Source organism: Neolamprologus multifasciatus, chromosome 11 (assembly GCF_963576455.1).
Source record: "Neolamprologus multifasciatus chromosome 11, fNeoMul1.2, whole genome shotgun sequence".
Taxonomy (NCBI): Eukaryota; Metazoa; Chordata; class Actinopteri; order Cichliformes; family Cichlidae; genus Neolamprologus; species Neolamprologus multifasciatus.
Window position 1 is genome coordinate 7,820,434 of NC_140449.1, and position 14,465 is coordinate 7,834,898.

Consider the following 14,465-nt stretch of genomic DNA (forward strand, 5'->3'; position numbering starts at 1 on the left):
GCCCAAATCGGTTCGAGGTCAGTAAGCACAACCAGAATTCATACATAAGGCACACTGTCGATTTTTGAGAAAATGAAAGGATTTTAAGTGTGCCTTATAGTGTGGAAAATACGTTGTATAGAAGAAAAGAATATATCGCAATATATATCGTTACCGCACATGCTTCAAATTATATCGCGATATGAATTTTAGGCCATATCGCCCAGCCCACAAGGAGTGTGACCGATTGGCAGCCTGTCCCAAGGTCTCGCCCTATGATACCCTCCCTCGGACCTTAAATTGGATACGCTGAAGCTGGATGGACTGATGGATGTTTGTGGGCATCATTCAGTTTCCAGGTTTTGGAAAGGTGGTTTGTGGCATTTGATCTCAGATGTTGAGGATGGGGTGCAATAATGACAGCGTTAATGCTCACGGAGCTGGGAAAATTAAAAATCTCATCACCGTCATTCATAATTACTTAAAGGAAAAGTAAAAACTTATAACACTTTTCTGCATCTGTACATTCAGCAGATTCAGCATTTCATGACTCCACACAGAAAACGTGCAGTTTGACTTTTTGTCTCGATTTCCGTGCGTGATTGACTAACTGTTTCATTCAGACCGGGGGCATTGGTCTCAAGACACAGAGGCTGAATATACAGTGGGGCAAAAAAGTATTTAGTCAGCCACCGATTGTGCAAGTTCCCCCACTTAAAATGATGACAGAGGTCAGTAATTTGCACCAGAGGTACACTTCAACTGTGAGAGACAGAATGTGAAAAAAAAATCCATGAATTCACATGGTAGGATTTGTAAAGAATTTATTTGTAAATCAGGGTGGAAAATAAGTATTTGGTCAATAACAAAAATACAACTCAATACTTTGTAACATAACCTTTGTTGGCAATAACAGAGGTCAAACGTTTACTATAGGTCTTTACCAGGTTTGCACACACAGTAGCTGGTATTTTGGCCCATTCCTCCATGCAGATCTTCTCAAGAGCAGTGATGTTTTGGGGCTGTCGCCGAGCAACACGGACTTTCAACTCCCGCCACAGATTTTCTATGGGGTTGAGGTCTGGAGACTGGCTAGGCCACTCCAGGACTTTCAAATGCTTCTTACGGAGCCACTCCTTTGTTGCCCGGGCGGTGTGTTTTGGATCATTGTCATGTTGGAAGACCCAGCCTCGTTTCATCTTCAAAGTTCTCACTGATGGAAGGAGGTTTTGGCTCAAAATCTCACGATACTTGGCCCCATTCATTCTGTCCTTAACACGGATCAGTCGTCCTGTCCCCTTGGCAGAAAAACAGCCCCATAGCATGATGTTTCCACCCCCATGCTTCACAGTAGGTATGGTGTTCTTGGGATGCAACTCAGTATTCTTCTTCCTCCAAACACGACGAGTTGAGTTTATACCAAAAAGTTCTACTTTGGTTTCATCTGACCACATGACATTCTCCCAATCCTCTGCTGTATCATCCATGTGCTCTCTGGCAAACTTCAGACGGGCCTGGACATGCACTGGCTTCAGCAGCGGAACACGTCTGGCACTGCGGGATTTGATTCCCTGCCGTTGTAGTGTGTTACTGATGGTGACCTTTGTTACTTTGGTCCCAGCTCTCTGCAGGTCATTCACCAGGTCCCCCCGTGTGGTTCTGCGATCTTTGCTCACCTCACGTTCTCATGATCATTTTGACCCCACGGGATGAGATCTTGCGTGGAGCCCCAGATCGAGGGAGATTATCAGTGGTCTTGTATGTCTTCCATTTTCTGATGATTGCTCCCACAGTTGATTTTTTCACACCAAGCTGCTTGCCTATTGTAGATTCACTCTTCCCAGTCTGGTGCAGGTCTACAATTCTTTTCCTGGTGTCCTTCGAAAGCTCTTTGGTCTTGGCCATGGCGGAGTTTGGAGTCTGACTGGTTGAGGCTGTGGACAGGTGTCTTTTATACAGATGATGAGGTCAAACAGGTGCCATTCATACAGGTAACGAGTGGGGGACAGAAAAGCTTCTTACAGAAGACGTTACAGGTCTGTGAGAGCCAGGGATTTTCCTTGTTTGAGGTGACCAAATACTTATTTTCCACCCTGATTTATGAATAAATTCTTTACAAATCCTACCATGTGAATTCATGGATTTTTTTTTTCACATTCTGTCTCTCACAGTTGAAGTGTACCTCTGGTGCAAATTACTGACCTCTGTCATCATTTTAAGTGGGGGAACTTGCACAATCGGTGGCTGACTAAATACTTTTTTGCCCCACTGTAGTAAATGCATTTGACAGCCTTTTAAAGTTGGTCTCAGATGGCAAATAGATCATTGAGGACAGGTTGTAGGCACTTTACAAAAACACGAAATGACCACATGCGAGAGCCTTCTCTCTCTCTCTGTCCCTGCCTTTCTCCTACGCATTTGCACATTCTGTTCTTCTCTGTCTTGTTATTCTGCGTCTCGCACTCTTTCCTTCTCTCTCCATAACACACACCTCCACTTTCAGAGAAATAAACACACAAACAGACGGGTTGTGGCACACGGCGTTTGTATGTAAGCGCATCGGGTCTGGAGGCTGACGAGGCGTTGATGCGTCAGGAGAGGCTCTGTTGACAGGCCACTAATGCAGCGTGGCACCAAGCAGAATGGTCAGCAGGGCCTCGCAGTGGAGGAGGGAGAGTAAACTGTAAACCGACACTTAGACTGAATGGAGTTGTTTGTCACTGTGGGTAGCAATTACTTGGCCTGGGCTAGCTTTGAGTAAACTCCCTGATCAGAAGAATGCCCTTCTGCCAACCGAGCAACAGGAAGGTGGGGACCGAGGTTTGCTGTGTTGATACTTTTCTGTAGGCCAACTGTCATGTTTGAACACACTCAGGGTGAGCGTCCACCTGTTGACTCTTCCCCCGTGTCTGTGTTTGCGTAGGCCTCAGTAAAAGCACGAGCAGCTCCAGCATGGCGGCGTGGATTAATAAAATAACCCCCTACTTAGATGTGCAGATAAAGCTTGACGCCGGGTCACGCGCCAAGCAGCCAGCGCTAAGTTGTACCTGTTGCAGCTTCACACAGGATGCAGTACAGCAGCTGCAAAAAGAGGAACTAGCATAGGCTTTTCCATCGCTGGGGAGCAATCCACTTGGGTGACTTCATCGAGAAAAATAGATCGATTCAGCAAAAACAAAAGTAACCGCACCAAGGGATCGCTGTCACAAGATAAAAAAATCGCTTGATGTGGGAATCTATAAACGCAATCAGGGTACTCTTTGACTATAGCATATTTCCCCTCTCATTGTTGGGTAATCGGAGAACTTTCTAACCTTTTTATACAGCTAACCTGCCAAGAGATTAAGGTGGATGCTTTTCACGTGCTCATCACATGGCTTTAACACCAAGAGCTGCATCTTTGTCCTCTTTCCTTTCAATTAACTGGACACCTTCATCTCATCGCAGGTTTGCCTCGAGCCAACACTTTTCAGTTCGCACCACGACTAAGAGAGCAAATATAAAGCAGCCAAGTGTGAACGGCGGGTACGGTGGGCTGCGTGGGAGACTGTGCACTGTGATCTTGACATCTACGCATCACTGAAACTTGTGAGCGCAGGGAGGACAGCTTTTGAAAATGTCAGTTCCTCTTTCTATATTTATCTGCTCAAGCTAACCCCTCCCTCCCTCCCTCCACAATGCTTTGTCACTCTTTTATGTCATTTGCATGCTGCAAGTTATGCATTCAGATGTCTGGCACTGAGCTGTCCGAAGACAGGTTTTGTTTCTTTTTTTTTCCGTTTGTTTCACTTCTGTTACAGTAACTCCCCATTCAGCTGCAATGCGTTTGCTCACTTTGAAGTTGTTACATGTCAGAAGACCCTTTTTGCCTTTGAAGTGTGAGTCAAAATGATCTCAGAAGACTTTTACTAATTCTGTGCAGGTATATAATAACCGGCTTTAGCCGTTACACTAGAAATTGCAAATGATATATTGTCTCTATATATGGTAACACTTACCAATGAGCACCAAGCTACTTTCCATAATCACTACCCTCTGCAGCCATGCGGACGCGATTTCCTGGTAGCTGTCCTCACAATATAAAGCTTACTTTGTCAGATATATAGACACTGGCACTTAATGATGCTACAGCAGCACAGTAAAGAAAAAGATAATGAGTATGCTGTGCGTGGCTAAAGTTGAGAACTAACATAGCGAAGGAGTTTACCTTCCTTTGTTTCTCAGAAAAGTTAGAGGAATAGCCAGCAAGAAAGGGGTTTAGTATTATATTATTTAATATTTAGATTATTTATTTAAAAAATAAAATGCAGAGGTGCTGAGTGGAAAAAAATGGCTATGAATGCTTTGCAGGGTCGGATATCACATCTGCTCAGGGTATGTATCGATCGGCATTAACAAAAGACTTGCATGTTCAACTCCATTAGCTGGCCGCTTGGTTCCCTTTCTGTAACTGCTCATTATAAGATCAATGGGGTTTTTTGATACTTTGGATTTGTAAATTTGGCTTTGCTACACTATATGGACAAAAGTACAGCTATTAATCTTTGAAGTCAGGTGTTTTCAGTCCCATCGCCACTGAGTGTCTTTACAAACATTTGTGAAAGGATAGGTCAATCTAAAGAGCTCATTGGATTCAATTCAGTTTATTGGTGGCCAGTGTTGGGAAGGTTACTTTTAAAATGTATTCCATTACAGAATACAGAATACCTGCCCCATAATGTATTCTGTAACGTATTCTGAATACTTTGGATTACTTAATATATTATCATGCTGTTTACAACTACATGAATGTACTATTGCTGTGATTTATTACTGTTACTGAAGGTCCGCGGCTCCGAACCGTAGTAAAGGGACCTCTGGCTAATACAGTGGGTTCTGTGTTGGCTCGTAGCCGAAAACTAGCTTTACTTTGTTGTCTGGGTCAACTTTGCTAGCGAGAGACAGAGAGAGGCGTTGAAAGGCTGCTCCAACGGAACTTATTGTTTTTGGAGGAAAACACGAACACGGTGTACAGTCGAGTCTTAATAGCTTACTTACAACTGGGCTCGTCAGGCACTCTTCTTGGCTGCAGTGGTTATTATTATATTTACATGCTTCCAGCTCCTGTTTCTGCTCGATGACAGCTCGTACTTTTCCTTTTTCTCCCTCCCTCGCTCACAGACACATAACGTGTATGGCAGTCCATTCTCCCTGCAGCACGGACTACACTGCCTATGATGCTACATTCTTTAGAGCTATACCTGTAGCATTCTGCCTATTAGCTTAGCACAACAACAACAAAGGCCTCTCTAACCCAAGAAGCACGCAGAGAGAGAGCGTCACCCTGTAACCATGGCAACCATAACGCTGCCGCTTGAACAGAACGTAGCTGTCAAACAAAACCCAAACAGGCCTGACCCGCCACAATATGAAACAGGAGAGTACCGCCGTGTAATCCGTTTATTTCAACAAAGTAACTGTATTCTAAATACCACCTTTTTAAACGGTAACTGTAACGGAATACAGTTACTCATATTTTGTATTTTAAATACGTAACGGCGGTACATGTATTCCGTTACTCCCCAACACTGTTGGTGGCATAAAACTGATCATTTTCTTCAAGTTTTCTTTAGATGTTGAAATGATTACAGCGTCGTCTGCATACCTCAGGTTATTAATGAGGCGCCACTGACCACAATTCCTGGCTTCATTCAATCTTGCACATGATGTACTCACTGTACAGAGAAAACAGGCCAGGTGACAGCACACACCCTTGCCGTACACCTCTTCTGATGTTGACAAATTCTCCAATTTCATTGTTGCTTCTGATTGCCGGACTTTGTTGCTGGTAAAACTTCTCCATAATTCTGAGGTCTTTTCCATCATCGTTCAAAGCGAATAATAACTTGATCAAATGTTTATGGCTTCACATAATCAAAACATAAGTACAGATCTTTTTGGACTTTAGCTGCTATTTCTGCAAGAGTTCTCAATATTTATATAGCGTTTGTTGTTCTTTTGCCATCATTGCAACAAGCTTGTGAAATTTGTGGTGTATTTTTAATGAGAATTGTTTAGGAATTGCAGCAACTCGGCTACAAAGTGACAGATCCTATTAAATTACAGAGCAGCGTTCACTGAGTGCGTAAACATTACAAATGCTTTGCCATCTCCGTAACTGCTGACTTCCAGAGCTCCTCTGGCATTAACATCAGAACAGAAACTGAGTGCAGGGAGCTTCATGCTCCTATAGGTGGAGCAGCACTTCTGTCAATACAGTTTATTTCCTTAATCCTGTTGAATGCCAACAAGCAGGTACCCTCGGGAAAAACATGTCCAAAATAGTTATGCTGACAGTTTGTTTTAGATTTATGGATATTTTTCATCGATCAGACATTTATTGATTTAAACCACACATTTATTTTGCTGCTTGAGGCTACATTAGCAGCCACCGGTGGAAGGCACACAAATCTCCAACTGAACTCTTAGTGTAGATGCAAACTGTTTGATTGGCCCATCTTCTGAAAAATAGTGCTGTGGTCCAAATGTGCTAAAATGTAGCAATTTCACGTTTTCAGAAAGTACCTACAACCCGTCCTCGACATCCGAATAATATCGCATCAGCATCTTAGTTTGAGATGGATGGATGGACATTTAGAAATGGATGTTGGACAGTGCATTTTAAACTTTGGGTATCACATTAACTGCTGGAGCCTTTGCATGTGGAGTTTCTCCAGGTACAGTTTCCTTTGCTTCCCTCCAGCTGCATGCAGGTTACTTTCGCTGCATGCAGCTCTGAATGTCAGAGCAGTGAACAGGGCAGGCAGCAGATTATCATCACAAAGCATGTATAACATTATTTAACACAGGTTAATTGAAGATTCTAAATCCGCCATACGCGTGGATGTAAGCCTGACTGTGCTGCTCTATAATGAGCCAGTGTCCGTTGCCCAGGAGGTACCCAACCCCTGGCCCATCATCTGGGAAAGGCTTTAACTCCCACCTGCCACCTTAGTGGGATAAGCAGTTCAGAGAATGGATGCATGTTTACACTAAGCCAAGGGATTGTCCAGCAATCCTTTTTCCTTTTTGAAATGACTCCATTTGACCTCAGCTGAGCAGTGCTCACTGTTTATTGGAGTCCTACAGTCAGGAGTATAACCTGACGTGTGGCCTGTCAGAGATATTGCTGTGATTAAACTTGTCATACTAAGTTTATATTCTGAAGTGGAGGCTGAGCATGAAACAGTGACACAGTCAGAGTGTATTTTTTTTATTAATGACCAGATTTAGTGGTTTAGTTCTCAAAAGACACTCTTCTTCTTTGTTTTGTTTTTTTGTCTTCCAAATATAAACAAACAGGTAGGTCAACACCGAGCCACTGCAGCTTTTGTAGACTAGGTACGCTCCCTCTTTAAATGACTCTTATTTCTATCATAATACCACAGCTTTATGGACAGAGGGGTTCAGTTCACTGGAAGACCACAAGTCTGAAATAATCTGCCCATGGAACAGAGAGAACCCTCTCTACATGCTACTGTGTTTGCCCACTTTACTGCCTATGTCTGCAGTTTATGAGGTGAAAGTCCAAAAATATGTCATCTGTATGGTTGTCTGTAAATGCGCAAACCACTCATTTGGTCTAAATTATAGTCTGTGGCCGATTCAAAACGGCACAGTGTTTCTCATAAAGCACAATGTTTGCATTTTAGGTGTTGCTTGTCCCTGCATTATGTTATATATGAAGGTGTCTGCAGTACACATGAAGCTGCCTCGTGTGACCGTACCACAGGGGAGCCTTTGTTTCCATTTACTGTAAATGAGCGCAGCTTTGCATACTGTAAGTCTCGCTTGCTTTGGGCCAGTGGGTAGTATACGGTTACCATTTATTATAGCATAATGAAAGCTTTATGTCCCACCTTCACAGTTGCTACACTTCCCATTTTAATTCACTTTTCAAAATATGATCTCTCCTGTTCTCCTTAAGCCATCCTAGCTTTCTTTCTTGCTCCAAATCCGACTGTTTATCTGCTGCTCGTTCCCCGGCCTCACTAATCATTAGGTCTGCGTAAAGCGACTTCCCTGTCAATCAGTGCCATAGTGGCAGTTTTGTTCCCGGGCGTCAGCCTCCACCCCCGACATCCCCACCTTCCCGTCAGAAGTCTTCAGTCTTAGGAACAGAGGACAAAGGGATGACGGATGGGTGAAGGTCCCTCACAGGGAAGTACAGTATAGAAGGTGCGTGCTGTAAATGGTGACAATGAGCACATTCAGGGAGAAACAATACAGTGGCTCGGCCAGCAGCCTGTGAGAGTAGCCCAGCATCAGGCTAGCACAGTCCCCCTACAGCAGTCAGCCGCACAGAGCCAGGGGTAATCACCAAGTCCTGAACAAAACTGCTATTGAATGTGACCAAATAAAACAAGAGAGGAAACACGAACCAGAGGAGGAAGAATGGGGAGACGTGGACAATCCAGCCGTGGTGCATGTGGAAGAGGTGACGTAAGCAAAAAAGAAACGTGAAGAGGGGAATAAAAAGATGGTGTGTGGCAGAGAAGGTTGAAAAGAGAAGCATAAAAAGAAATATGGAGAGCAATTAGAGCTGGAGACAATCATCTTTTTCCAGGCGGTGAATCCCAACCAGGTCAGCACGTGTTGCTGGCCTGTATGGATCCATGTTCTCTCTGCCTGCCTTCTGATCAGCGGGCCAGCCATCCGCTCGTTCTGTGTGCCGGCTCGACGCCGCGCGAGTGTGTTTATTTTAGAGTGTGTGACTCACACTTCCTGTGCTCTGCCAGTGAGGCAAAGCTCTGTGGAACAGCAGGACCTCCGTTCATTCTCAATTCTCTCTTTCTCTTTCTGTTTCTCTCTCCCTCTCTCCCTCGTGTTGCACTGCTGATAGGCCTAGCCCGAGTTCTGCGTAATGCGGGGGCTTGCTTGAATGGATGCCACTCAGGAATTCATTTACAGATGCGGCGCAGTGGCACTCTGGCTGGAACTGGAAGGTTTACGTAAACGAGACACGTCCATGTCAGCGAAAGATCTGTCACTTAGGAACGAAGGCTGCTGCCGTGGCACAGTTGCCACTACAATAAGATACGTTTGTAGATAAGGAGGCGATAATTGCAAGGAATCGCCTCCAGGGTTCTGCGTTGCGGGGGAAAACCCCGTGCAAGACCTGTTTGTAATCCTGTCTGTCGCGGTGTGCCACAGCCGCGCAACGTGACGAGTTAAAGAAACAGCAGCCGACGATCCTGTCCTGATCGTGTAAGCCGGAGGCTTTTGGTTTCACTGTGACCGTTCTGTTGGCACTAAGAAATGTGGCAATTAATGATGTTACTGCAATGAGGCGATTTTTTTTTTTTCAGATGCTCTGAGTGTGAGTCGCCTTTAGTTTCTTCTCGCCACATCTTTTTCCTCCTCCCTTTGCATTTGTACAGTGGAAACATTCATTTAGTGTCTTTCTCGCTCCCTCTTTCTCCATCTCTCCTTTTTTTTGCTTCACCCCAAGCCTCTCTCTCCCTCCCTCTCTCTCTCTCTCCGTCTCTCACTGCAATACACCCACTCAAACAGTCATATCCGCTCTCACTCTCTGGCTCTCCCAGCTTGTCTCACAGTGCCTGTGAAGCGTCTCTAAGGGGGAAGACCAGACTGCTCTGTCAGGTAATCTAAACTCTGTCTGTTTCTTTCCCTCTCACGCTCTCTCTCCTTCTCTATTTGCACCCCACTCACCCTATCCTTTTCTTCCAGCCTTCCTCTCTTATTTTGATCCATCTAATCCATTTAATCTTCCTCGTTTCACCTTCTCTTTCCCTCATCTTACTTTAGTGTACTTGTTAGCCACAGTAAACAGGCTAGTTAGTTATTAAGAGTCACATTGTCGGTTATTGTGTTTGAAATATTTTTTTTATTGCAAATTTAAAAGTTTAGTTTCTTATTTTTGAGCAATCAATAACCAGAAGAGTATTTTTTTTTTAGTTGAAGGATTCAAGTAGTTGTCATTAAGTCTTTTTCTGTGGTTAAAGGACATTAATGAGAAACTGAGCAAATTAGAGTATGCAGACATTACAATACAACTTAGAGATTTAGTTAATGTCAGAGTCTCCCTCACCATCCGAGTCTCTGAGGAAGTTTTGTGGAAAAGTGGATGTAAGTGTAGATTGTCGCCAATTAAAGGTGAAGACTTCTGAGTCAAATTCTGGGTTATAATTCAAACTAAGTCGCTACAAAAGAAACAGATTATTTAAATCCGAGAAGGTGTCAGCCGTAAATAAAACAACGCAAACCTGGCAGCTTGCAATTAAGCCCAAGTTGTAGTCAGTTAATTGTTGTGGTTGATTTTTGTGAGCAGAGCGGCAGATTTTGTGCTGCCAGAGATGTAATTCAAACATGGAGGTGTGCATTACCCAGCTGAGCTCTCCCTTGTTTGATTTAAAGACCGGTATTGACCTGCAGTTCGCTGGCTCGTGTTTAATCAAAATGAACACGGCGACAGTTTGTTAACTGCCAGTCTTGTTGAAGCCCTGCGAAATCCTTCTTTACACCCAGAGGTACGGCGATCCCAGCGCGTCCCGCAAAGAGCTCAGCGAGAGAGCGAGTGAGTGAGTGAGTGAGGACTCTGGTATGTGGTGTTTTGTCAGACAGCGTTCTCCCTACCACGCGGCTGACAGCGCTGATGTCCCTTGGCGAGTGTGATTTTCAGCATCCGTGGGGGTTTTTTTCCCCTCCTGTCTATCAAATCAAACTATTCCTGCCTACGTTTCTGCGGTTCAGACTATTGTAGCATTTTGGGTCCAAGTTTGATCGACAGCTTTTGGCGATGATGGCAGAGGTATTAGGACTTTTCTCATTTTCCAGTTACCTTACAATTTTAGAAATGCAGTAAAACTTCTGCGAATGCTGAAAATGATCAATTATTGGTTCAAGCTGTCACTAAAAAGAGATGGGTCAGGGGTGGGAGGGGTGGAGTTAGATGTCAGGGGTCATGCCAACTTGTCAGTGCGTGCACAGTACCTCTCCTCACTTCCTGCTGCCAGTGTGCGTCTGTAGTCAGAGAGGATGCTGGGAGATAAATTTAGACCTCCAGCTCCCTCTCCATCTGCCATTGCTCAGAGTAGGCTGGTTTCCATGGGAACCTGCACCAGGCTGCTGCCAGTAAGAAAGAATGGGATGGGGTGAGATCTGTGTGTTTGTGTGTTTGAAGGGTATGACAGCAGATTTTTTTTTTTAGACGGTACGTAAAAAGGTTTATTAGTTATCAGAGTGCAAAGTATCCCTATACATTAATCTTATCCGTCATAACCAGCTACATAAATACGTCAGAGTCTCGATGAGGATATGATGAAGGAACACAAAACCCTCCCCGTGGGTCAAGTTTGAACTTTTGACAAAGCTCCTGTGGTGGTTATTGAGCTAAGTGACGGATATACTGAAAGTCAGAATGAAAGTTAGTTGCGTTGTTGTACATGTTAATCGAAACCAGTGCAGGAAAAAAAAGGTAATTAACGGCCAAACCTATTATTTTGCAGATATTTACCGTTATTTGAAAGACAAGTTATCTGAAATAATGTTTTTCTGTGGAATTTTAGCTTTTACTTATATATAGATAAAAAAAAAGGTAAAGCTGCAATGTGTAACCACAGCTAAGCACATGCATTTTCTGGTGAGGGTTTTACAGTTTTAGAAGTATAACTGCTGGGCAGAGATGATGAGTGGAGACAGGGTGTGACAGGGTGTGACGTTGTGTGACAGCGTGTGTGTGTGTGTGTGTGTGTGTGTGTGTGAAAGAGTGTGAGCTCTTCCGTGTGTCAGGGCTCCCTTGGGTACCTGCAGCAACGTCTGTTTCTGCTGACAAAGCCCCTTTTGCATGTACACACATGCGCACGCACACACTCTGCACTCGTTGCTCACTCATTCTGCCCTCTCGTCTTTTTGAGCTGGTTGGTTATCGCATTTAAAAAAAAACAAAAACTAGTTCACGCCACAAATCTCTGAATGCACCAAAAGGCTGCTACAATGGTTCAGGACAGATGAAATCTTTTTTTTTCTTCGGGGGGTGGGGTTTGATCTGGCATCACCAATAAAAAGAATATAACACTGTATGACAGCTGCGCTGGCAACTTCCTGCTCGCACCTCAGTCTAGAAATAGAGGAAAGATCGACCTTGCTTCACCCTCATCAGCATGATACAAGGTCTTCATGTGATCTTTTTTTTTGTTAAGTACACTAGTGTATGTATTAGGATTATGAGGAAGGAAAACCCCTCATCAAACTACAGGAGGATCGGTTGACGGGGGTAGGTCACCTCGGGGCGCTGCGGCTGATTGGTCGGTCAGATCTGTCAGAGTGGATTTGGGGCTACTAAGTATTATAAGGTATTGCTGTGAGGAGGGTAGTGCTGTTCACTGTATGTACTCTGTAAGTGGAAGAGTCTGTGCGTCTGTGTGTGTGTGTTAGGGTTTAATGTTGCCTAGACTTTTGCATTCCTTTCCCTCGTCTTCCTGGGAAGGCCTTAACTGTGTGCTTCCCCATTCAAACCTGGCAGTCTAGACTGCCATGAATAATGTAAGCAGTGCTCTTCCCAACCTTAAAGCCTTCTAATTGCCCTGTTTAAGGGCTGCATCAACAGCTATGCTTGGGATCATTAAAATTACACCCTGATAGCCGACTACATGAAGAGAGACATTTATTACAGCAGGGTTAAGGAAGGCTATTTGTCTGCTTTTCTCATGCTCAGTGCTCAGAATCGTCCTTCTACACACTTTCTTTTAAACTGTCTGTCTGGCTACATTTTTCCTTGTCCTTTTCTTTCTCTCTTTTCTTTAACCCACTATATTTGTTTGTCATTTTTCTTTTCTTTTCTTAAGCGTGTCGGTATTTACCCTTCAGTCTGTCAACTCTTCATTTCCTCACAATCTAACTCATCTTAATTTAGGCCTGGGGAGTAATGTGTCCCCATGCGTTAACACAGAAAAGCTATTGCTGAACCGTAGACAAAGTCCTCGCGTAAAACTGAGAATATGGAAGCCAGAAAAGTGAAGATGGAGAATGTTAATGCTGTTTTGGTTTGTTATGTCGTGTAATTGCTGAGTGTTGATGGTGAAAGTCTGCTGTAATCAAAGCACTAGTCTGCTTAGAGAAACACACACTGCACAGATAGATGATGGGCCCTTAGCAGATGTGTGGAAACGTGGAAATGGAGCTGAGAATCTGGCGAGCTTTTTTTCCAGGAGGAAGAGTGATTCACTTTCTTTTTATTCCACTTTAAACTGGCTCTAATGAAGGCTGACTGTGCTGTGTTTTTCTAGACATATGGAGAGAGTAAAAGCGTAGCTCGTTATAAAGAACTGTCATTGCTGCCTTGCCACCCCTTGCACCTTAAGCCGCAGTCTTCTGCAGGGTCTGTTTATTCAGCCACTGGATCACTGATTCAGTCTTTTCTCTCTTCCTCATTCCTCAGCTCTCTCCTTCCTAGTACTTTATATGCATGTATAATAGGAAATAGGTACATTTTCACCCCCTTTCAGTCGGTATCTGTGCGGCGCATTAGGTGCATGCTGTCTGCACTGTTGCAGAGATCTGCAGCTGTGAAGTGAACACACGTGGCGTTCTCCTTCAATGAGCACTGAAGCGCAGATTCCGACACGGGGAGCTGTAAGTACTATCAGAGTCTTAGATGGTGACTGATACTCGGGACGTGACTGTGCTGGGACTGTAAGCAGTTGGGCACGGCTGCTCAGCAATAATGTTATGATTGACCCAATCCATTCCCACAGTGTGTTTTGATTGGCTTTGGTACAAGAATCCCGCGTCTTGAGTTGAGATGGAGTGCAGGCTTGGCAGTAAGTGGGGAAATATTGCAGTACATACATCTTGATAAAATATGAAATTTCATCATAGCCTCATCTCTGACTCTCTGATGAGCTATACTTGGCTCCTCATAAACACAGCTTTTTAGTCGTGTAAGTGTGAAAGTGTAAGTGTGAAAGAGCAGATGAAAGGTCTTACAGGACCGTGTCACTGTAGACTCTGTGTGAAGACACTACTCATAAACACTGCACCCTGGTGGCAGTGTAGTGCGAGAGGCTAACACTGACACCCAGCTGCTGTCAAGTTCTTTTTCTCCACTAGAAAACAACCCCCTTCATTTACACCCTTGAGCTTCGGAGCCAGATCAGATAGGCATGGACTATATTTCGAACATTTGTTTTGACTCTTTGCCCTGACACTGCGGTCTCCTTTTCTGGTGCCTGTAGTTTGGATGTTGACTTTCTGGCCCCGGGCTCCTCAGAGTCCTGCCGCGTAAGCAGGCCGTCAGTTAGATATGATTGTGATTCCGCTGTTTGGAGTAGACGTCTTAATTTATAATTTGTCACAGTCTAAGGAAATCAAGAGCTGTGCACACACCTCGGGGTTGTGTGCATACATCAGATGAGCACATGTTCAGTTTCCCGTGTAGAACAGCTTGACCTTGCATTTTAATATAGATTTGCAGTACCCACTATCTT

General features: G+C 44.1%; 1 protein-coding gene across 5 annotated transcripts in view; it reads left to right on the forward strand.

The window, feature by feature from the left end:
* Nucleotides 1–14,465, forward strand: part of hivep3b (HIVEP zinc finger 3b) — a 45,485-nt gene that overhangs the window by 14,785 nt on the left and 16,235 nt on the right. Inside the window, exon 2 of one of the 5 annotated variants that reach the window (XM_085176659.1) lies at nucleotides 3,427–3,597. The exons of 2 other annotated variants lie outside the window; for them this stretch is intronic. The gene's annotated coding sequence lies outside the window, so the exon portion shown is untranslated. 2 more of the 5 variants (XM_085176660.1, XM_085176661.1) reach the window with 2 other exon arrangements.